This window comes from Platalea leucorodia (assembly GCF_965183815.1).
Source record: "Platalea leucorodia genome assembly, chromosome: 8".
NCBI lineage: Eukaryota > Metazoa > Chordata > Aves > Pelecaniformes > Threskiornithidae > Platalea > Platalea leucorodia.
Genome location: NC_138830.1, coordinates 19,648,740 through 19,672,914, shown reverse-complemented (window position 1 = coordinate 19,672,914; position 24,175 = coordinate 19,648,740).

Sequence of the window (24,175 nt, the reverse complement as noted above, 5' to 3'; positions counted from 1 at the left end):
AGCTACAAGCACATTCAACAACAAATAAAGGCAACAAACAGGAAGGTGTACAGTTGCAAGCAATAGTCTGGTAAAATTATGTGTTCTTTTCTTTTAGAGTATGATTTTAAAAGTTCAGAATTAGAATCCATTAGTGAAGTTAATGGATTTGTGACAAGCCCAGAGAACAGGCTTCATTGTGTTAAGCTCTTTATCAATTTGCTTCTGTTGGTGTTTTCTGTTCACCAAGAAAGTGCCTACCTTTAATATCTAAAGGGAGACTCTGTAGCTGGCCCAGTGCAGCCCTAATGTAGTGGCAGAAGTCAGGCATTAACCCAGCGACTATTAGTGCTCTTCCTGAAGCGGCCAGGAAAAGATAAAGGGAGAACATCCTCACTGCTTCTACTGTTTTCTCCAGATTGACAAGCATGTTTTAAGACATAGCTGAGCATAAAAAGCACAGTATACTCGGTGAAAGTCATAAACTTGCTCTACAGACCTGTCTCTAAACAAGTTTCCTTCTGAAACTTTCCTATTGTGTGGTGGCAGGTTAAGGTGGCAATTGGTAAAAGATACTGCCAGAGAGGCAATTCAAGAGGTCCTCACCACAAGCCAGGACCTGTGCCTCAGTGATAAACCATCAGAAGCCTTCAGCATACAAACACCCGGTACAGCCCTGGAGGTCAGGGAGTCCTGGGAAGTCCCGCTGCTGCTGTTTTTCCCAAGCTGCTGAGCTGCCACATTGTGACCAAATGGTCGGAGGCACAAGGCCTTTGTTTAGCAGCTCTGCCATTTTTCACAAGGCTCTCACTCCCAGCCTGTGGCACGCTCACGTTTGTGTAAGTCTGGGTACGCCTACACCTCAAGTACCAAACTTGCTGGATTGAGTCCATCTGTTGTTGCCTCCTGTATTTTGCGGCTGTTTGGAGCCTGGACAGACAGCTTGCAGTGCCTCTCAAAAGGTGGTGTAAGCAAAACCACGGTCTGCAGGGCCAGGACCAGATTTATAACACCATTACCATGTGTCTCCAGTCAGAGCACACAGCATGTCTGTCAAGTCCAAAGAAGAGCTCTCTCATTAGACATTTCCAGGCCATTCGGACATGCTTTTATGGCTCCCACCAAGTATTATGCACAGCTAGACTCTTGGCAACAAAGCCCTTGCATTCACAAGTGGGTAAGTATGGAAATTGTTCCATTAATGGCTCTGCACAGACACTCCTAACTACCTTACTAACAATTTACTACCATTATTTCATCCCACAGAGGGCTTGAATTAATGGATATGCATCCCACCTGTGTATTGTAGTCACAACCTACTTGGCTGAAGTAGTTACTTAAACTCCTCACTGAACATCTCATACTACTATTGCACACAGAGCTGACTCAACATCCCTCTCAATGCCATGCTCAGCATGGCAATATTGTGGGACCTTGGAGGATGATGGTGTTCTGCGCTGGAGCCTTTGAGAGTGAGTTTGTAAGAAGATGATTCAGAATATGAGTAATTCCAAAAGAGCCTCTAGATTCATTCCCATCTGCCCTACTCCCACACCACACTCAATGTGTTTCTTCCCACTCACTAATAACAGCTCTTGCCTCCTACATGCTATCAACACCTGACTGTCTTTTCTCACTGCAAAACAGTAAGCTCTTATAATGCATTCAAAGCACAATTTTGTCTGACACATTTTTTTTAGCTAATTCTGTTAAGGCTTTTTTTTTTTCCCCCTGTTAGAGCTGTTTCATTTGTAGGAGCAAATAAGCCTGAATTTCTCCTGCCACATCTGCTGTCATCCCATTATTCAATATACAAGGCCAAAGCCTGCTAAAGGTTACACTTCACACAAAGGAATTGCCTTTTCCCATATACACTGAACATGAGGAGGAAACCGTGACCAGATAGGTACCTCCCCATTCATCCCTTCTGTACCTATTTGATATGCTGTGGCAAGCAAAAAGCTGGGAATTGATTCCTGTGTGGGCAATTCTACCTACTTCCAACCTTGCAACCAAAATCCACAGATGTCACGCAGTGCTTTTTTCTCCCCCATGAAATAATTCCATCTCTTTCCCTTATGCTTAAGTTTTATAGTCCTTATAGCCACCTTATAGTCCAACAGACCGGGTTTAAATGAAAACGTAAGATTGAGAGAACACAGTTAACACTCTCCCTGACCGTGCTTGATACAGGACACAGCCCTGCTCCCAGATGTAGAGTGTGTTTCCTTTCTCAAGTAACATCGTCATGGCGCTTGGGACTCCTGGCAAGCCATGAAGGAATCTATCTAGCCAGAACACTTTAATGCTGTTTTAGGACCATAATGAATCAGAAAGTTCTGCCAATATTAAGGTTTTTACAAAAAAAAAAAAAAAAAAAATCTAGCCAGCAATATTTCCACACAAGCTCCTCTATTTTTGAAGTGTTCACTTTTCCCACCTAATGATTAAGGTTAACAAGGAAAAATCAGGGAAGACAGAGAAGCTAGGTTTGAAAAAATTCTGCATATGGAATAAAAAGTTTCAAAAAGCTCCAGGCTGACTAATACCATCATGCTAGAAAAATTGAGAGAGAAATACAGGCCAGCATGAACTCTAACCTTAATATTACTGCAACTTTATCCACATATTTTACCATGGTTTCCTAAAGAAATAAGGCTCACACAGTCACATCAAACCAGCTTGTCTGTGTCTGATTATAAATTCCCTCTCCTCCAGTAACTTCTGAAGCCATTGGCCAATTTTAACCAACTTTGCCAGAAAAGCAGAGGTCTGAGAAATAAACACTTCCTATTTTTAACAGGCAGATAAGCGACGCTCTCAGAAGAGCAAGGCCTTTCCTTGCACTCCCACTAGGAAAAAGACACATCCTGGAAGTTTAGGAGCAGCTTTCTGTTATCACAGAGTTCTGAGAGGTGGTGAAAAGACACAATGTTGGCAAACAGAGTAGCTGCAACAGGCACTCACATTACATTACACATAGGACCTTGGCTATCTCCCCTCAATTAGAGGGAGACCGAAGCGAGGGATGGGAGGAAGAGAGACATCCAGTCTGGTAAGTCCAGCAAAAAACTGCCACTGATTTCAGCTAGTTGGGCACAACGGGCCCTCAGTAATAAAGTGAACAACCCCATCCACTTTCCAAGGCACGTCAGAGCTGCGGGCAGATACACTTGCATCAAGCTTTCCAAAAGCTGCCTTCATTTGGTTCCATGCTATTCTGCAGCATAAGCTCAGCAAGTGCACTTTCGGAGCGTGACATCTGTGCTTGCAGGAGACGGAAGCCAGCACTCGGATATACACAGGTGTTCACGTTGTAAAGCATGTGTCTGGAAAGCTGAGTGTACAAAAAAGAAGTGCCCTTTATGCACTCTTCTGGGAGCTGGGAGCCACATTAACAGCTGCACAATGCAGGGAGAGTAAGCAAGGAGATCGGATAGGTCAATTAGATGCAGAAATAAGTGGAAAGCCTCAGCTCCAAATTTTCTGTAGAACCTAGGTTCTGAAAGAGCACTGGACTTCACCAGTCTCCCTGTTTATTTGGAATTATGCAGGTTTTCCACAACCAGGATTTTCCAGCTCGCCTATAATCAGTGCGCTACGCACTCTCTTATGAGCCAGTTGTTTCCTGCTTGGTTAAATAGGCTCATTATTTATTATAAATTCCACGTGTTTGCAACCACGATCAGCTGATCTTATCCCTTGCGTGTAAATCTCTGCAGTGTTTTATCAGGTGTAAGAATTAACGGGCTCTGCACTCACGGGCAGAAGGGAGAAGGAGTAAGAGAAGACGAGCACCTTCCACCCCCGCCCTCTCGCCGCACGCTCACGGGCTCACGGGCCTGTGCCGGGCAGCAGCGGGCCCCCAGCCCCTCGCCGGGGCCCAGGCGCCCGCAGCCGCCCCGCGGAGCCCGGCCCGCGGAGCCCGGCCCGCGGCGGCGCGAGTGTTGGCCAGGGTGCTGAACCGCGCCCGCCGCCGGACGGCGCCGGCTGCCGCCGGGCACCGCCGCGGGGGGCAGAGCTATCCCCCGGCATCGCTGCGTTGTCCTCTGGGTTATAATTCCCTGCTGGCACTGCAGGCTTTCCCAAGGAGTCTTTTTACGCTTGAGCCTTCTCGGGGGTGGCAGGGGAAGGGAGTGTTCCACCTTCTCCTCCTGCTGCCCAAACAGGGCGTGTATCAACCAACGCACCCACCACAGTTATTCTATAAACAACAGCTGGCAGCCTTGAACAGGCACGGCTGAATATTAAGCTATAAACCCTCATGATGTTTCTTAAGCTGATGCTTAAGGATCAACCAAAGACAAAGCTCTTGGTGCTAGACAGTGTACCAAAACAGAAAATGAGAATGTCCCTGCTTTAGGCTCGGGGATGCCACGATACGTCAATGCTGGCCAAGAAGATTCCTTGAAATCTGTTCAACCCCAGAGGTATTTTTGGAAGCCTGACTCCTCTGCTCCTCAACTTCTTCAGTCTCACTGCCACAGTAGGTCCTCATGCCCTCATGTAGAAGCTGGCTCTGCACAAGACATTCCATTCAAGATACTTCTGCAAAGGCCATGACTGTTACACAGTTAAGTCCAAACCACATAGTTTAGTAGGCTGATCACAGCAGCATGAAGCCCTACAAAGGCTGCAAAATACTAACAACCTGCCTGCTTTAATAATTTTTACTGGGTTGATCTCCAAACTCTTGTGGAAAGATTGCTTCCAGTACTTGAGCTAGCTAGCATTTAAGAAGCTAAAATATTTCTGTAACATGCTGCAGTCATATCTGTAATTTCTCCCTTGCTTGCAAGAAGAAGTTGTAGAACAGGCCAGCAATCAGGCCACAAACAGTTTTTAATTCAAAGAAACAAAGCTGAATGATCGAAAGTATGTGCTGAATTTATAACCAATACAAACAGTGGTGCATGCACCTCTTCCTCATTACATTGTGATTTCTTTCTCCATTCATTTCTGTGCTTCTCCTGAGCCCTCCCGCACTGGATACTTTCAGAATCCCTTCCTTACTGATCTGCATCTTCACCTACCACCCCCGTTTCTGTGTCTCCCTGCTCCTCCATCCAGAAGTCTCTCTCATCCCTGAGACATAGCACTGCTCCTTTTGTATTCCAGAGCGCCCAAGCTCTGGGTTTCCCTGTCCCACTAAGTACGCCAGACACAGGAATGCTCTTTTGAGATTATGTACCTTTTGACTTTTGCTGCCATATGAAGGCAAAAGTTTCTCCATCCACAACTTTTCTATCTAAAACACCTCTGTGTTAATCTGGACACAACTTTTTTCACTTGGGATACTGGCTAATGTCTTATTGGGCTGTCGTATCTCAGACAAGCTTTCATACTCACTTCCCCTGAAAGCCAAACAGGCAGGTCAACACAGCTTTAGGAGAGAGAGCGATTGCTAGCTGTGGTACTGCCCTAACGGTCCTCTCAGTCAAGAGGCCTCCTCAGGCCACAGTGGCCGCTTATAGCCAGGATTTGACTTAAGTCAAAATTATGCAAGTCACTTAATTTTTGCAAAGAAAGCCAAAAAAATCACCAACGCTTCAGCACAGCTTCCAGTGAAAAGGCAGGATATCGTTGCAGCATGAGAACAGTGAGAAAAAGCTCCTTGTCAGCAGTACAGAGGTGGGGAACAGCATCCCCCCCAGGGCAAAGGCCTCCACACCTCTGGTATATTCCCTCAGAGAAAATGTGCTGCAAACTGCAATTTCAGAACTGACACATCCCGCCCTTTGTGATCCTTCACCGTTTTGCTGGCTACCTCATTTCAATGTCATACTAGCTACATGCCAGCAAGTGGGGTTGAAAGTACCCTTTGACCACTGAGAACTGCTATTCCACACAGACTTTACACCAACGCAGACCTTGATAGAAGCTGCTACTGCAAACTGAAGATAGCACCTCCAGAGATAATAAGGAAGAAAGGCTACAGGAAGAGCAGCGTGGATTTTCTGTTTTTATAATGAACAAACAACAAGTTTGACTAGATGTTTTTTGAAAAGACTTGCAGCCTTTTCTGCGTGCTTTCCTACCCTTCAAGCAAACAGACTCTAGGGCTGTAGAGGAAAACCCCTGAAAACTGCTAGCCATGATCTCTTACCCTTACAAAATAATAGAATATCAGAGCATTGCACGCTCTCTCTGTTTCCATAAACACAGTTGTACAGTTGTTTTACAAAATGTCAAATTAAGCTCCTTTGGGATTTCTTTGTTTTTAAATGACAGAATTTCCTTTGCAAGTAACTCTAGAATAATCAAGCTTCCAGAGCTTAGAAATGGCAATTCTTCTGCCAGTTTTTTCACTCTCCAAGACAGTCTTTTCAGATCACCAGGAGGACTGTTACTCATTCCTGGACAATGACCTGTTTTGGTCCTCTGGGCAAGGCTGAATCTTCTATGCTGTAAGAAACAATCCAAGCTCCTGAATGCGTTGCAAGGCAAACAGGTATTTCTGAAACTGCTTAGAAAATCCTTCCATCCTGTACATATCTCCCTAAGCAAATATTTATTTAACTTACTAAAGTATTAGAGATAATCACTATAATTTTCTTTAAAGACATAATTTCAATTTCCATTTAAAACCACTTTATTAGTTCACCATTTAAGACATACTTAGCTGAAGCATCACATAAAATTGCTAGTGTAGATGCAAATGTCTCCTTCTAAAAATTGCCAAATAATACTAATTTATGGTTCAGATACATCAAATAAAGAGTGGAAGTTAGTAGTTTCAAAGTCTTTTTTGGCGTGCTTTCTTAGCAACAAAATTTGTTTTATTCTGAAAACTAAAAAATGTCAAGTATTTAGTGTTGGGTATAGTGCGTTATGTTATTTTTCACACTTTTCGCATGTATGAAAGAGATCTGTTACATAGTATTTCAAAACATTAATAATATCTCTTCCACAAATATCAATAGCACTGCACAAGAAAATCAACTTTTCCTCTGAATTGTAGTCACAGAAGTTGTACAAACCTAGCAGGAAATCTACTTCAGTATCTGAGTCTGAGTGGCTCTTCCAACATTTCCTAGGACACCAACAGTTGTTAGTACAACAGAACTAGAAGGCTATTATTTTTCAGGAGATACTCAAATATAAAAGACCTAACATGCTGTAACTGCACTAAGTCTGAAGGATTCAAAGAATAGAAAAGCAAGTGAGAAGCAAGCGAAGGCAACTGATGCCTATCAGCAACCCAAGAAAAAGGCCAATTACAACATACAGTATTCATTCAACTATTCACAGATCTGTTCAGTTAGAGGAAAGAAAACAGCATCACAGAAACAGGCATTTTCCAAGGAGTTTTAAGTCATACAGAAGCCAATGATATGTGGTAGCAAGAAAAGGCTCCAAAGCTACAGGAGGAGCTGCTGCTGATTATACTAACAAGGAGTTAATTTAAAATGTGAGAACAGCAGACAAGTTATTTATCCAAGATCTTTTAACTCGGTGCCATAAGGAACAGGAACATGGAGTACTCTGTCAGGAGATGCATTAGGTCCAGCAAGGAATTTATTAGTATTTTACATCTAAAGCCTCAATTTGGAGGATTGCTCTCTTTGGCATCTAGTAAAGTCATGAATACAATAAAGTTCAGAACTTTACTGAAAAATCAATTTACAAAATCACAACAAGAAAATCTATTATGTAGTTTAAAAAGAGCTAAACACCTGTGCTGCAAGCATGTGATAAATAGCAAGGCATCAAACTGGGTCTACAGAGAATGCCAAATAAAATAAAATAAAAATAAAATAAAAATAAAAAATAAAAATAAAATAAAATAGCAATAAAATATCTCAAGTCTCCTTTAACCCTCATCTCTCTCAAAGAGAATATGAGGCATGTCTTAATATTTGCAGTGGGTATAAGGCAGGGATTGCAAACAACCACAAAACCTGGCCTTGTAGTAAACTTTCTTAGGAAACAATGGCCCTTTTTCCCAGAAAAGCATCATGATAGTTTAGTCTCTGTTCTTCTAATGTTCTGTTTTCCAAAGCTAAAACAAGAAAGAGAAGCCCCAAACTGTCCATGAGGACCAGGTACTTAAAAAAACAATAAATATTCTAAGACCCAATATTTGGTTGGAAAAACAACTTTGATTGATAGAAAGTGCTTAATCCATCTCATAATAATACTGAGACACTCAATTTCACTCAGAGCTACAGTTGTGCAAAACCCAAGCAAAATTTGAACCCATTACACTCAGTGGAAATACTAAGTGGGAGTCCCAAAGCCCGCAGTGCCTAAAGATGCTGCATATGCAGTATGAGCTAAACCCACAGATTAATTTGCCTTCTTAATGTTGAGGCTACACACACACCTTTGCCATGTGAGAGGATCAGCTGAACTGGAGTAAACACGCATGCATTCCAGGAAGATGGACTGGATGGTCTAGCCTTTAGCGCATGTCAGTCTGCAGCATGGTAATGTGGAAACATCGCTCCCCTGTCAGTGAAATACTTTTTTCTTAAAAATGTTCAACACAAGTGTTGATAACACCACCTACATCCCCAATAAGCTCGTTCAGAACTGTTGGAATGGCTGTCCATAAAACAGGACAAAATCACCCCCAGCAGAAGCAGATGGAACTTTACTGAAATGGTGGCAAGTGCATCTTACACAGCAGTTACAGAACTGATTGCCTCAGGGATTATGCATTTGCTCACACAAATCCTACCATAAACATCTGAACGGGTTGTAAAAATACAAGGCGAACTAGATCATTTCATTTCAATCATGCCAATCTTCCCCTGACTAATTTTGGCTCCTTTCTCTCAAATTTGCCAAATTTAGGCATTTTCTAGTAACCGTAGAATATAAGCAAGCCTTTTGGTAAGAACTGTGTTCTTCAAATCCCAATCTCAATGTTTGAAACTACATAATCCTAAAGCCTCAATCCTACGAAGGACTTCATGCTGTATGCTTCAGGAATTCTACTGCTTCTTAAGCAGTCCTTAAAAATGTCTTCACTGTTTAAAATACCTTTCCTCGTATTCCAGTTTCTTTACCATGCTACTGCTGTCTCTACATTCCAGTAGAAAACTGCTCTCTATATTCCTTTTCCAGTGACATGGAACCTATAACAATTAGCAGTTTCTGCTTGTCTCTGCTCTGCCCTGCCTCATTTTTTTGTCCCCTGACAGTTGCTGCTTATAAAGTAGATACCTGTCCAATGCTTAAATCAGTTACTCAAAAATAAATTAAGTGCTATTTTTAATGGGCATTCATTTGAGGAAAAAATTCATTGCATTCTAATATGTTTCATTTGATGCAAAGCAAGACTATTTTAATAAATAATTCATATTAACAGAACACAAAATTTATTGACCTAATACTTTTAGAAACACGAATACAATGAGATAGGATGTACGCACACACACATGTACTTAGCTGTATTGTATTTTCAGATTCCCATTATTATAATTTTCCTTATCATCTCTGATCTATGAAAGTTCCTGCCTGCACCAGGACAGAATAGAGATTTTTTGCTAATGTATCTCTCAGTAAATTAGATAAGGAAAATCAGAAGAGAGCATACCATATACTCAGTAATTTGGTCAGTTATGCAAATACAAGTAATGCCAAAAAGTAAAGACTTACGAAGAATTATCATCTGCAGTTCTGTTTCTTTTTAATTTACCCTGAAAAAAAATGGGATCCATGGAGAGAGAACTGCAGGAGTGGGTCTATATTGGGTATATATGTCCAAGCAAAACCTGCAAGTTTTCTATATGGCTACAGTTCCAAAGCACTGTCCAAGACAGGAGGCTGACATCAGGCAGTCCACAAACACTCCTAGCACAAGCGAGAATCCTTGCAACCCACAAAATACATAAGCATTTTACAGCATTTAAAAATCATAGTGATAAATTCATTATTTGTGGAAGTGTAAGTCAGTCCCTGGGCACCACTTGAATTCTGATACTGGGCAATGAGATAAGTAGGGTCCACAGGCAGAACAAGCATGCAGAGAAGAGCATCAGTGAACATGGGCCTGGAAACAGGGTCTGCAAACTGAACATGGCACTTTGAAATCCTCAACATGCTGCTGAGATGTGAAGCACATGCACTCTCCTCCCTACCCCCAAAACATAAAATGCATCACTAGACTCATTCCTAGTACTCATTTGGCCAATGACCTCAGTGAGAAGTGTTAAGTCACTGTTAAAAATGCAGATTTGCTACAGAAACTCTATAAAAATTAAATTAAATTAAAAAAAAGAAAGAAAATCTGTAAAAAGCAAATGTTTCTTTCATCTGTTCCTGTCTTCCTTATTATTTCAGTGTTGGATATAGAAGAGTAAATAAATCTCATTTTATATCTGTGACACAATTCCCAGTTGTGGTTTCCTCAAGTCCTTCCAAAGCAGCTTTTTGGCAACTTAAAATGATTTGGCACCGTCATAGTCACAGAAAATATATTTTATTCCTGAAAGGATTATTCAAAGTTTAACTGGCTGTAAGAGTGCCACATCCGCTGAGACTCTTAGAAATTGAACCCTGAGAGAACTGATTCTCTACTGCCTGATGTACGCCCCTCACAAACATTACGGAAATTTCCTCCAGTATCCTCAGTTTGGAAACTGTCAGCTTTTTTTCTTTTCTTCCACCCTACAAAGAAATTATCTCAGTGAGAGAGAGAACTGGAAACCAATAGCTTGTCCAAGTCACTTGATGAAATGGCAGAGAAGGTATGGGATTTCTGCGATGGCTGTGAAGCACAGCCTTTGCACTGCCAAAAACCAAAGGTACAGCGATAGGTATTGTGGCAGTTTTCGCAACTGGGACACTTGTTCATGGGAACTGTACTGAAACTCCATTTTTAAGGCTCACTTAGGCTCAACAGCCATAATTCAGCTCTGAGTCTGGATCCTCCTACGCTGAACCCAAACCACTTCTATGGGGTGAAATCCATTAAAATCCTCAAACAGCTTTTCCATTAAGACTGTGACACAAAAGTGTTTCCATTTCAGTATCTCCTGAATAAGTACCATTTATTTTTACAGTGCGCCTCCAGCATTTCCCACACATTTACCAGCTGAAGAGAGAAATCCTCAACCCCATCCTGAATTTATCATCACAACACCTGCTCTCTGTCAAAGCTCACTGAGGACCCCAAACAAACCCTCGTCAATGGGCCTCCAACCACTTTGCAATTTTGTGTTGCTTTTCAGCATGCCAGGCATATCCCAAACAGTCTAACCCACAACCAGATGGTCAATACGCAGGGGAAGACACCCACAGACTTTAAAAACAAATAAACAAACAAAAACAAACAAACAAACAAATCAGAATTACCAGTATTTAGTGTCTGGTTGCGTTGCAGCATTTAGGCCAGGACCTTAAAAAAAAGCCCGAGAACACATTCACAATGTAGGAACCCATTCCCAACCTAGAGTTTATTTCTGCCAACAGGTTGAGTGGGGAGCAGAAGGGGGAATAAATCTAAAAAGCAATGCCTCTCCCCCTGCTCCACAAATGCATTATTCATAAAAGTCGGGGATTTTTTTTATTACCTGGGGATTTCATTTTTATTATGTTCAAAGGATTGTTTCAGTGAGCACTCACTCCCCTGCAGGCAAATATGCAGGGTTTTTTTTACACTGCAGTATAAATTACAGTGAATATCTAAATAATACCGGCAAAACCTCAACAAAATCAAATAGCCAGAAACATTAGGGACAAATTGCCCTTGCACAATTTATTCCATTGTTTGGTGGAACTCCACAGAGAATCTGGGGCCCCTGGTATACTGGATCTAAATTGATTTATTCTTACTATCACAGGGGAAGTCCATAAACTACTCCTTTGCATAAGTTATACCTACATTTAAAAAAATCCTAACAGGCTACACAAATGGCTATTTTTCCTTAACTCCTGAACAGAATGACTTCTAAAAAGAGGTGAGGCACATTGAGATATATGTAGTTATTCTCATAAATCTGATTAGTGAAGACAAGGAATAACCACAGTTTAAAAGACAGAGAGAGAAAACAATCCTTTTTTTTTTTACTCTCAACAGAACATATTTCTGATGCTACCTCTGCTTGATGTAATCACATTTCCAGTCTGAATCACAAATACTCCAGTAATCTATCTTGTTCTGAACAGCCAAAATATTTATTTTTATTTGACCTCCTACTAGGTGCATTCATGGGAAAACAAATGGATTCTACTTGGGGCATGTCCATTTGTGCCTGTATCCCAGAAACCTGAAACCAGGCCAGCATTCTTCTGATTGAATAAAGCTGAGTTGTCTGGGTTAAATCTGTTGTCAATATGCCTCGCTTATACAGTGAAATAGTTTCTTGTTAAGCAAGACAGAGATTTACTGTAGGCAAGATACAGACTTCAAATGCATCAGCGTGGAAAGGAAGGATAGAAATGTATTAATTCTTCAAGAAACACCGGATAAAAGTACTGTATACCTTAGCAGGAAGCTCTTTTTCTATGAATAATCATGGTCTTGAGTCAACAGACTTTGCCTACTTAAGCTATCTCTCGCATCAGAATCCAATTATAGCAAAGCCTACAGAAAACAGGTTTGGCACACTTTAATATTTTAGTATTGATCTAATTTAGCTCTGGTTTCAATTACAATGGGGAGCATTTTATCAAGAGATAGACTTTGTTTGTTGGACTTTAAATTGCTTTTTTCCTTATTGTCTCTGATCTCACTATCTGGGTATTTTTGCCACGCTTATTGCTGCAGTTTTAGAGGTTTCACCCATTTTACTATGAACTTCTTTACAGGAAAGAAATCAAATCCAGCTTCTCTAAGGAAAAAGGAGTGAACTCAATACATTTAAAAACTGGGCTGGGGTTTCTGTAGCAACCATTCCACAGTGATGCAACTGAATTTGACATCAAAGAACAAATGTATCAAGTCATCCTGACAACTGAAATACTTGCTGTAAGAAGAACACATACATATATCCGGAACAAAGACAGATTATCCTAAGTAAAATGAGTATTTTATTTAGTAATATGTGTATACCATATCATCCTACTTGAGGCATCTTTTCTCCCATCAACGTGCATAACTGCCACAAAAATTAGCTGAAGTTATCCACAGAAACTGAGAGGAGAATAGATCTCTCTATTTAGTTTTCAGATGTACGGAAGAATTATCTCATTTTCCATTTAATGACATACAGAAGATATATGGAAGTAATTTTCTTTCTTCCTGCTGAATTTGGCTTTAAACTCTACAGCTTTACTTCTTACGTTCATTGAAGGGAATGTCATCTCTACAACCCGGAATAGTTACATATATTTATAAACTACAACTAAGAAATTACCCCTGGTTAACAATATGCACCTTTCAGCTACAAAACCTAAAAGACTGACAACAGGAAAATTTTGCTGCACTGTGCTCTCCCAAAATACAAATCGCATATGTTGATGATCTGGAATGTTTGCTGAATTAAAGGGGGATTATGAAATCATAGCAGTGATTAGAATCATACACTGCTGAAGGCAGATAGCTGGAGTGTTGAAATTTCAAAAAAGGAGTCTGTCAAATAGTAGGAAGCAATTTGCAATGATCCATAGCTTTGTGAATAAAATTGCAAACCTAGTGCTCTGTTAAGCTCCAAGAAGTGATAGAATTTGAATTCAGAGTTTATAACTCCAAAACAAAGTCCATTTCATGGGCTGCCACAACTTCTAGGGAAACCTAAGACTTCACAGAGATAAAGGAACATTACAAACTCACTGTAACTGAAAAGCAGTTGCTAGTGTTTCTTCAAATATGATAAGGCGTGACACTCAGGGGAGACTGCTTTTTAAAACTCCCTGTTGGTATTGCTAGATGTGAGATACAACTGTTCTGCCGAAAAGAGAAACATGCAGTGCATCCCTCTCCAGTCTGAACAGCAACAAGAACTGTGCAATTTTTTTGCTTGAGGTAGCATATACCAGCCACTTGCCTCTGATATAGGAGAAGAAAAATGCACTTGAAAATCACAGCTTGTGCTCTTGGGACTATTTGTTGACGACTTTTCCAGGTAAATTTTCAAGCCCCTCCCCTGCCAGAATAGTCTTGAAACACAAACCAGTATAATTCAATTGCTGGCATTAAAGAAAAAAGCAACCGATACTCATTTTGCAGACACTGGGAACAGCCCAAAGGTCTTGCACAAACTATTAATGTTAAAAGTATCAGCTGAACTTGGGGTGTATGTAAAAAAGAAAAAAAAAAACATTTAGCATGCATTTAGAAAGAAACCCAGTTCAAAATAGTTCAAGTGTTTTTCAAATGTCATTAAAATAAAAATAAAAATTTATTCAGGCTGCAATATGCCAAAGGCCTTGTCAACTACACTGGAAAAATGGATGCTCTCCTGTATAACCAGTGCACCCGCCCTTAAGGGTATGGACCTTCCAGTACAAATTCCTGTAATAAGATGTCAGGTAAGCATTAGCCCAAAAGAAAAAGCTTATTCTATTTACAAGGGTCATTTGTGCATAACCCAATCCTAACAGGCTTCTCTGACAAGAGGCATCACTTAACGATTCAAAGTTACAGTTTTAGCATTCCTGCCTCCTGAACAAGGAAACACCTTTAAATTTGATCCCTAAACTGAAGAACTTGAGCTGCAACAACAGTGAAAGTGCCACGTCAGCACGTGCAAGGCTTCACCCAACAAGCGGTTATTTCCCTAGAGCAAGATAGCAGGCACGCAAGATAGCAGGCACTAGCTGCAGTGGGGGGAGCTCGAAAGAGGCCAGAAAACAGGCTGCAGCCAAGGTTTCTGACTCCAGTTTTTAGCTCAGGCAGCTGCTTCTTTCCTGGCTGCCCAGCTTCTCTGGGCTTTACTGAGTCAAGGTGGGCACCTCTGCCTGTGACATTAGCAGGGGCTGATGAAGCCCTCTGGAACTTGTCCTGGCCCACACGGAATTACCCTAGCGTGAGGAACATGTTGTAGCATATTGGTGCCCGATTTGGCCCACAAGCTCAGATCTGCAAGGAAACTCAGGACAGACCTATCTCAGCACCCCCTAAAGTCCAGGATAAAAATCTCAGTGACTCCCCAGCAGCATTCTCCTCAACAAACTCACATGCGTTAAAACATAATTCATCTCGCTCACCTGAGGCTCTGAATTGCATGAACTCTGCCACCTAAGGTATTGATTCTCTTCATGAAGCTTGTTTGTTTTGAAAGGCATGAGTCTAGACAAGGCCCAAATGACCTGCAAAAAAAACCAGAAATGTAAATTCACTGTAATAAAAAATGTTCTGTAGCATTGGGACACCAAAAAGTTTAGTTGAACAAGCTTCACACAGGTGATCACAAAGCCCTCTTGTCCTCTGCCCTACATAATTCCCTCCTATTACTGATTATCCCCTTCTGCCTTAGCTTAATTAGCTACAGCTTTGGATGCTAGTGCCTTAGCTGTCAGAGGCAGGGTGACTGGGATGCAGACAATCCCCCTCTCTCCTATCATCTAAAACATGGATGGATGACTTGTGCAGGGAGAAATTCTGCATCCAGCTAAAGAGTCAGCAGGCAAGAACACCAGAGGACATGTTTGGGCTACGCTACAGTAGATGAAAACTGTCATGCTTCCAGCTTGCTTGTCTTTAAAAAGAGGTAGAATGTGACATATCTCCTCCTGAGCCTCTTGAAACATTCATGTGAACTGGCCAGTGTTTCCAAGAGCCAGAAAAAAAACACGTTGTGGCCTGGTTCAATTCCTGGACCACCAGTTCGCCATCCCAGATGTGAAACATCGGAGTCCTAGATCCTGTCATCCATCCAGGATTTGCTGACCTCACTTCCATTAACTCCATCAGCACAAGGCCGCCAGGTACTTTCTGTACATTGAGATTTGTCCTGTCAGAGATGCACCAAGGACAACCCTCCAGCAGTGAACCAGGGCTATTAACAAGCATAAACATGGCCTTGATAGGGTTGTCCCAATTTATGTAAGGATTACCGACGTAAGTCGGTGGTCTTTTAACACTTCAGCAAGTGTGGGATACTAAGAGCCAGGATCCTGCAAGGTCTCAGGCAGTCTCAGAGCTTCCCTGAGCTGTGAAGGGGCATTCCCAGCACCTGGCTGGTTCCATTACAATTGGTGTGGTTGTACACGTACAAGGAGGGAGAGACTTGCCAAGCTTCCCTTGTGTTCACGTTTATTGCTGCCATGCCCCAGGTAATGCAAACGGCATGTAATTTGAGCATTTCTGTCCTTATTAGTTTATGTTCCATATGATTTCCTTTGCATAGCTGACATCTTGGGTAGCCTGAGGCCTGCTTCATGAGCAGACTTTATACCCATGTAACTAACAGTGTGAGGTGAGCGGCTTTTTTATTTTAAAGCAATTCATTCAACACTGCCTCTCAGACAGACCGAGCTATGAGAGTGCCGTGTAGCACTGCAATGTATTCCTCCTCCCACAGAGGAAAACCACACCGTCATCTTCACGGGGCTGCAGCTGCGTGTGCTGGGGATGTGTGGCCCCTGCTATCTGGGCACTTTAAAAAGCCACAACTCTTGCATCGATAAATCCTTTTAAACTGCATGTCCGTAACCTCCCCACCAAAATATGGCTGTGACATTTCCTTTTGTTTGCCGGAGAAATCCCATTGTGCCTTGAGGGGTGAGAGAAACAGCTTTCAAAAGGCAGCTCCCTCGGAGCCGGCCAGGCCCGCCGTGGGGCGAGCGCAGCCCCAGGCCCCACCGCTGCCCCCAGGCCAGGCAGGGTGCCCACGGCCCGGACTCGCTCGCCGGAGGCACGCACGCCGCCGGAACGGGAAGGCCCTCATTGCACTCAATTGTTTTCCTGAATGCCTTTATGAACAACAGTGAAAGGAAATATTACAGCCTGGCCGGCGGCCAGGGGCCTGCTCGGTGCTGCAGCGTGGGGCTGGGAGCAGCCAAGGCAAACACGCTCCCAGCGCCGCCACGATTTTCGCCTGTGTTTCAAATTAACCGCTGCCTTTCACAGAGGGCTCTCCGGCCCCTGCTTCCAGACTGGGGGGGACGCGGACCTTTTGTTTCTAACGCGGCCAGTTACTTACAGCACTGCTGCCGGCGCACCTTGGCTGCCCAGGCACCCGCCGCCAGGCCTCTGAGCTGGGCTGGCCCCGGGCCCACTGCCCCTCCGTGCCACACTCAAGGGTGGGCAGGCAGAGCACAGCCCCGGGGCGGCAGGGCCACAGCAACCAGCCGGGGCAGGGGGCAGCTGGGGGAAACTATTTGCCCCTCAAAGCTGTCACAGTGCTTTCTGCCTGGGTATGCATTATTTCCAGTTTGAATAAAAACCTCTCCACAGCCTGGGAAGCAGAAAAATAAAAGCAGTTTCCCCTCCCATAAGTGCGGTGGGGCTGTGGGAGGGAGCACCCCAGGGCACACCAAGCCATGCCTGGGGAGCCACCATGAACCCTATTGCCCAGCTCCATCAGGATCAGGTCCTGGGAAAGCCTGGCAGCAGGTCTGGCCTCCCACAGCGGCCACTGGCTCTTAGTGCCAGAGGGAGAGGAGAACGAGGGCAAGCCAGAGGTCCCACCATTGCCTGGGCTGCCTCTGCCCGCTCACCCTCTGCCCCACTCCCAGAGAGTCGTAAAGAGTAAGGCTCTGGGGTGCTCCATCCAACCCCCGAAACAGCCGTGTCCTGGTCACTGGCCGGCTGCCCATAGGGTGAAGCCCAGCTAGGATTTCGCCTTTTGAGATGGGCACGGTGGGAGCACATGTGAAAGCAGTTAACTCTGCAGCTATTTGGTCACAGGAATTTACATGCTCAGCTGCTGAAGCAGGAGGTTGTATGGTTAACTGGAGATGTTTAATAGATTTGTAGCAATGGGTGGTGGGGCTTTTAAGTGCGGCAATCTGTTTAGCTCCAGACTGAGAAACACACAGCAAGTTCGTATCTCTAAACCCATTAACTTCAGAGCAAGGGCAATGAGGTGAAATCCGGCGCAGGCAGAGGCAGGACCAGCCGTGATTTACTCTCAAATCCAGTCATTGGTGGGATCGGAGCAGCACACAGGACCACAGCTGACATGCTGCCAGGAGACTGGTTCCTCCCACCACCATTTTCCAAGCTCCACAGGCAAAGTTTGGGAATCACCATTTTACAAGCATCAATAACTTGCAAAAAATCTTCCAAGTTCTACTAGCAACGTGTTTTGAGTTTGCAAGAGGCTCCATCACAGAGAGTGCTCTTTAAAAAGTAAAAATTAGGGGGATCAAGATAAGAAAATAAATACTGCTGACCTAGCATTCCATTCCCGGGGTGAAACACAGGCAAATCAGGCATTTCCTACAGCTCTTTGCAAACATTGCTTCTTTGGAGGCAGGATGGATGGAGCAGCGGACTCGGGCTCAGGACACCTGGACTTCATTCCCAGCTGTGTCACTTATCTGCTGAGTAACCTTGGGATATCACTGTAAAATGACACTGAAGTCCTCAACATCTATGAATGGGAAGTGCTGCACAGGAACTAGGCTCTTTCGCCATCTTCCCACAGCACTGACATGCAATCCTATGTCACAGCTGGCATTTCTGTCACAGCTTGCTTAGAGTCCTAATCCTACAAAGAGTTCTCTGTGGAAGGGGCTTCTAATAGAGCAGTTCTGTTTGCAAGAAATTAGTCCAAAAGAGATGTGTGAAGCCAGAAGCATACTTCTACCTGGATTTTTTTTATAGAGGTAAGATCCATGTTACAAATTAAAATCCACAGGACCAAGATAGCATCCCAATTTTAGACATATACTCTGTGGCATTGACATTATTGCCTATATTTCTAAAGTCCCATTCACAACTGCAGCAATAGAAAAAAACAATAATGGTAGATGATAACTAGATCTATTCAGTCAGACAAAAGTACCGGTCAGATTCAATTTCCTTAGACCACTAGGATTTTTATGCCATTAAGAACAGTATCCATATGGCTGTAAGACCGGTTTTCCCTATTCTCAGGTAAAAGCTTCACAGAAACTAAAGTAAGGGAGAATCTGTTCAATCCTGCCATGTGTTATGTGCTAGAGGACACCTGTTTTCAAGTAAATCTTTAGCTGAAGCCAGTGAATTGATGTGCCTTATACTGTAGGACTGAGGCCTACATTTTAAAATCTTTAAGGGATATTTAACTGAGCTTTATCATCAGGAGACGATCAGTTTAACATATGAATCTCCCAGGAGCCATACACATGATTTATCTGTCTGAAGGCTTGGAATCTCATCCAGCCTAGGAAACAGAGTTTGGACAGGTCACAGGACATATATCTTACCTTAAAGTTTGTAAAGTGCCCATCGCCATGCTCTCTAAATATTGAGCTTCAAAAAGATCACTCAGAAAAAACTAAGAATCACACTTATCAAACCCAGCAATATCAAATCCTTCATGATGTCTACTGGAGTGGTATAATCCAACTCTTTTGTGACAAAACCTTTTTTTTTCTCTTCTGAAACTAATTCAAGTCTTTCATAGGTTTAGAAAGTGTGGTTCTGGCCAAGGTAGATAAGTGACCAAAACATCAATGAGGAGCTATGTATACAAATATATTGCATTGTAGATAATTTTATCTATTTGCACAAAGTTATTTATTACCTGAACATCACTGGCATGTACAGACTGGATCTAACTAAATCATTTGACGATTTTTTTCCATGTCTGCAAGTTGTCCACACATTGCAAAATTCTCAGATGTATCATGAAAGACCATATAGGTCTACATCTCAAACTGCAAAAAGTCAAAACGAATGTCAGATATGTGTCTTCAGCTGCAACTCCTTCACTGTAAGACAGGATGGGTGCATCACTCACATTGTGTTAGTAAGTCAAATGAGCCTTTCATTCAAAAGCAAACTTTAAGACTGATATGGCTCAAATAACACAAATTCTGAAATACGTGTATTCACTGGTAAAATTCTGAGTCACAATTACTATTTATAGAAATGTCTGTCCTGGTGAAATTTGAAGAAGCAAATACAAAGAAGATTACACACTGTAGGAATAGAAACATGTTCAGTTCCTTGTTTTGGCACTGTACAGGGCTTTGCCAAAGAATATACTCACACATGTGAGGCTGAGTATCTGGAACCTCTTAGATCTACAGCTCCAAAGCTGGAAACAGCACCAAACACAAGGAACCTACCTTCCAGAGCACATCCCCTAGATGGTCTGCTCCTCTGCTGCATTCCCAAAGTCTCCTGATGCAGGGCAGGCCACTATCGGTCAGTCTGAGATCTGAGGCTCCAAGAGGCATTGAGATCATGTCCCCAAGATAGCTATATGCCAGATGCAAGATTATATTCTTTAGCAAAGCTGCAGCAATTCAGCAAAAATGCATGTAATTCCAAACATTTCAGCCTCAACAGATCTGTGTTTGTAGACCTTGGCGTCACTGGAACATTTCCAGACAATTCCACTCCCATCAGCTCTGTTCGTCCCAAATCTCTGGATGGTACTACACCTCTGACACACAGGTACACACAAGATAAAGAGAGCACATGGGAATGAGGTTACAGCCCAAAGCTTCAGCAGCATGAATGACGGAGGCAAATGATTAGATCAGACCTGGATCCAGGCGTGATGTTCAACAGGTCCTGGCTGACACGTTGTACTGAGAAGTGCTAATAGGCACAGGCAGATGGAAGGGAGAGAGAAGAGGGAACTAACAGACTCCCTAGTAAATTCATCCCTGGTGAGGTCATGAACAAATCACCAAAGTCATCCCTGTTTGTGGCATATCTAGGGACATCTGAAATAAGATGATATGAAAAAGGCTAAGACAGAAGGAGTTTATGTTTTATTTGGAAAGTAGTTACTTATAGAAACAAAATAAACAGCCAAAGGGCCTTGTGGATCTGCTGATCAGCTCTGCCTATCAAAATGAAAAGGAGCTGTGGATGTTACCAGCTTAAATTAAGAAATATCTTTACCTTGAGGCATCAGTGCTCAGCCCCAACAGAGCATTTCAAGTCTCCCCTTAACTACCAGTATGAAAAGGAAGAGATATTGATGAGAGCAGATGGGTTTTTTGTTTCACATCCCAATAATGGAGCAAACTATGTAATCTTTACTCAGGTGGGAGCACAGGCTTTAATTCTGCACGTCATGGTAGAATGTGGTGCAGTAAAAGAAAATGTTCCTGCTTTATTCTGAAATGACAATCTGACCTCATTTGAGAAGAGAGTAAAACCTGATTAAAGAAATAAATTTTGAAAGATCATGAGGTAACCCTGCCTCTAGCCTACTAGAAGAAAAAAAGGCTGCATGTTACATTGCAGCTAGTATTTCATCTAATAAAAAGCTTTGTTGTTAGCCCACAAATACAGAGAATGTCATGGAGAAACAATTTGTTTGCCTTGCCAGAACTGGTAGGAAGGAATAGAAGGGAGGACAATGAAATGTTAAGCAGTTGGTTTGCTTCTGTCATTGCAGGAAGGGAAGAATTGCCCAAGCCACGGATATTTCCTGGTATGGCACAGGGACTTTGATAGTCAGCTGGTAATACATTTACCAGCTCTCTAGTTTTCCCAGAAGTGTCTTGACCTGAGCTGACTCATCTGTGTCCCAGGAGGATGACTAATCATTCTGATTTATTATGCTGTGGCCTGCTAGCCATTTCAGCTCTGTTTACATTGGTGCCAGTACAATGTTTTATACAGAGCGAACTGGGTTCTATATAGGCACAGTTATTTAAACTAGATTCAAAACCAAGAAGAATTCATCACCAAGCATCCACAAAATTGAAATAAGTACAAAATGACACTCTGGGCAACATTTGGAAAAAAGCTGAAACTTTAAAGGGCACCCAGAGTTACAAGACAAGCTAATAAGCTAATTAAGCCTGAAGTTAGTTGATAATTGTAGGCATCTTCCAATGAAATTACAGAATCCTGAGGACTGCATGTAACCTACAAAAAACCCACATGCTTATTTTTTACAAGGAAGCAGTGGAGCACTGTGTTATGGGAAACAATCTCAATCCTATTAAATTAATAGCTCTTGGTGTTGAACATACTAGAAACCATGCTGTGGAATCCAGCAAAAAAAGCCTCTTGAAAAAGACAGCTAATAGTTTGGAGAGTGTGGGCCCGTATGCCTTCATCTGTGCCCAAACCTTGTTCTAAATGAAGCTCTATTCCAAAAATCATACTTGGGATGGGCATCACTGCCCGTATGTTGTTTTCATGTGACACTGTTATCACCTGCAGGCAGCAGTCAAGGAAACTTCCGTTCATGAGACTAAAGTAGACTAAGCAGAAGACTCAGCAAAGCATGAAAAAAGAAGTATAGCATAGCTGACAAAGAGCATTTTCCAGAAGCAATCTAAAATCCACGTGCTCAGATATACAGCAGTACCTCGCTAACTACAATAGTTTGGCTATTCCCACTAGTATTACAGTTGAGATTCCACACTGTATCTTACTGATTTCCACATAAATTGTGCTCCTTTTATTTTATTTTGCTTGCTTTAGAAGCTCTGCTTGGGATCTGAGAATCACTCTGGCAAATTTCTTTCTCCATCTCATCCCATAATAATAGTTTGTGGGACAAAAAAAGACACTGATTACATCTCTGCACTGGACTACCATACTGCCAGGGTTTCTGCCCCAGAGTTTTGTCTAAAAATGGAAGAGAGAAGATGATTTTGCTTGCCCAGAACTCCTCTACTGCCCAGTCTCAATATGTGCACAAATTGTTCTTCTGAACTGGCTCTGAGCCCAAGGTGGAGGAGTGGCACAGTGTACTCCACTCCCTCCCTGGCCCACCAGGATGAGAAGGGTTATGGGAAGACGAACAGTGGGAAAGAGGCAGAGAAGAGCTTTGAGGTTTCTGGGGCAGGTGGAGGAATAGCGGGAGATGTGGATGGGGAGGTATCTGGAGCAGAAACAGTTGGAGGTCAACATGGGCAGTTTCTGCTGAGGCACTTCTAACCAACCACCTGGTTAGGTGATGGGTGCATATGCACAAGACTGTCCAGCCAAGTCCTTTCACACATCACTGTGAAGCTCCTTCACACACCATGTCCGATTCTCTCTTCCCAGCATACCACATCCCGTCAGAAATGCAGCAGTCGAGTACCTCAACACCTGTATGCTATGCTCTCAGTAACACCCAAGCAATCTCAGGCCAACACTTGTGTAACCGGGTGAGACTTCGAGTACAGTTCCGTGGACGTTGCACAAAATGGCACTGAATACCACACTTGATTCTCAAAGCCAGGCTCTGAACAGTTCCTATAGAATTAATAAGCAGTAGAAATGTCACTGTCATGAAAATCAGCAAGTTTACAATACAAAGATGAGATATGCTGGATTATCACTTCTCAGAGGAGAAGCACAATTTAACCCAATAGTAAAAATTCCTTCAGACTAGTGGGAGATGTAACAAATACCACACACAGAGGGGCACAGCACAGGCAAACACTGACTCCTCTGGGTGTCCATATATTTCAAATGCAAGATATTGGGGAGCTAACTCTTGCACTCCCTTTGAACGTATCCATCAGAAGTTCTCTCAAAATCATCTGAGTAGGAGTTCTTAAAGTCTGCTCTCTGAATTTGTCCTAAGGAAGGAAAAGAACTTCTGGGGATAAAAACCTTCCTCAAAAATTGGAACAATAAAGAGTAATAGCACCAAATCCTTACCCTAACCTCAAGCCAAGGGTTTTTATTTTATTTTGTACTTGTTTCTTTGAGGTCTGCAAGGAATTTCTTACCTTTTATTTTCCTGTTCATTTTTGTGTGCCTCTGCACTTTCTGGTTCTGGCTGACGGCTACTAACATACTTCTAGAAAGGCTTCCTTCCTCATCCTACCTCTTATTTCTGGCCAAAATAGAAGAAAGAATTTTCAAGCCCAAGAAACACAGAATGAGTTTTTTTTCTTATACTGATCATCAACACTTTATGTTTTTCACCCAATCAAACCTTTTACACAATGTTTATTGATACTTGCATAGTCAAAAACTCTCTCAAAACCAGAGATTTTTCTTAGCAGATCTCTTGTTTATGAATTGATATTTAAAGAGAATAACAAATTGCTTATTTAAAGAATGTGCCCAAAATTTGTAACCTTACACTCATTTCTGAGAGAACTGGATTGCTTATAGTGGCTTTCATGTGAAAAAAAATGCAAACAAATGTCTGCCAGCTGTGCATGAGAAACAGTCCTTTTATTACAGTGAACTTTGTATTATTAGTGATGTTTCTAATAGACATCTTCAGCC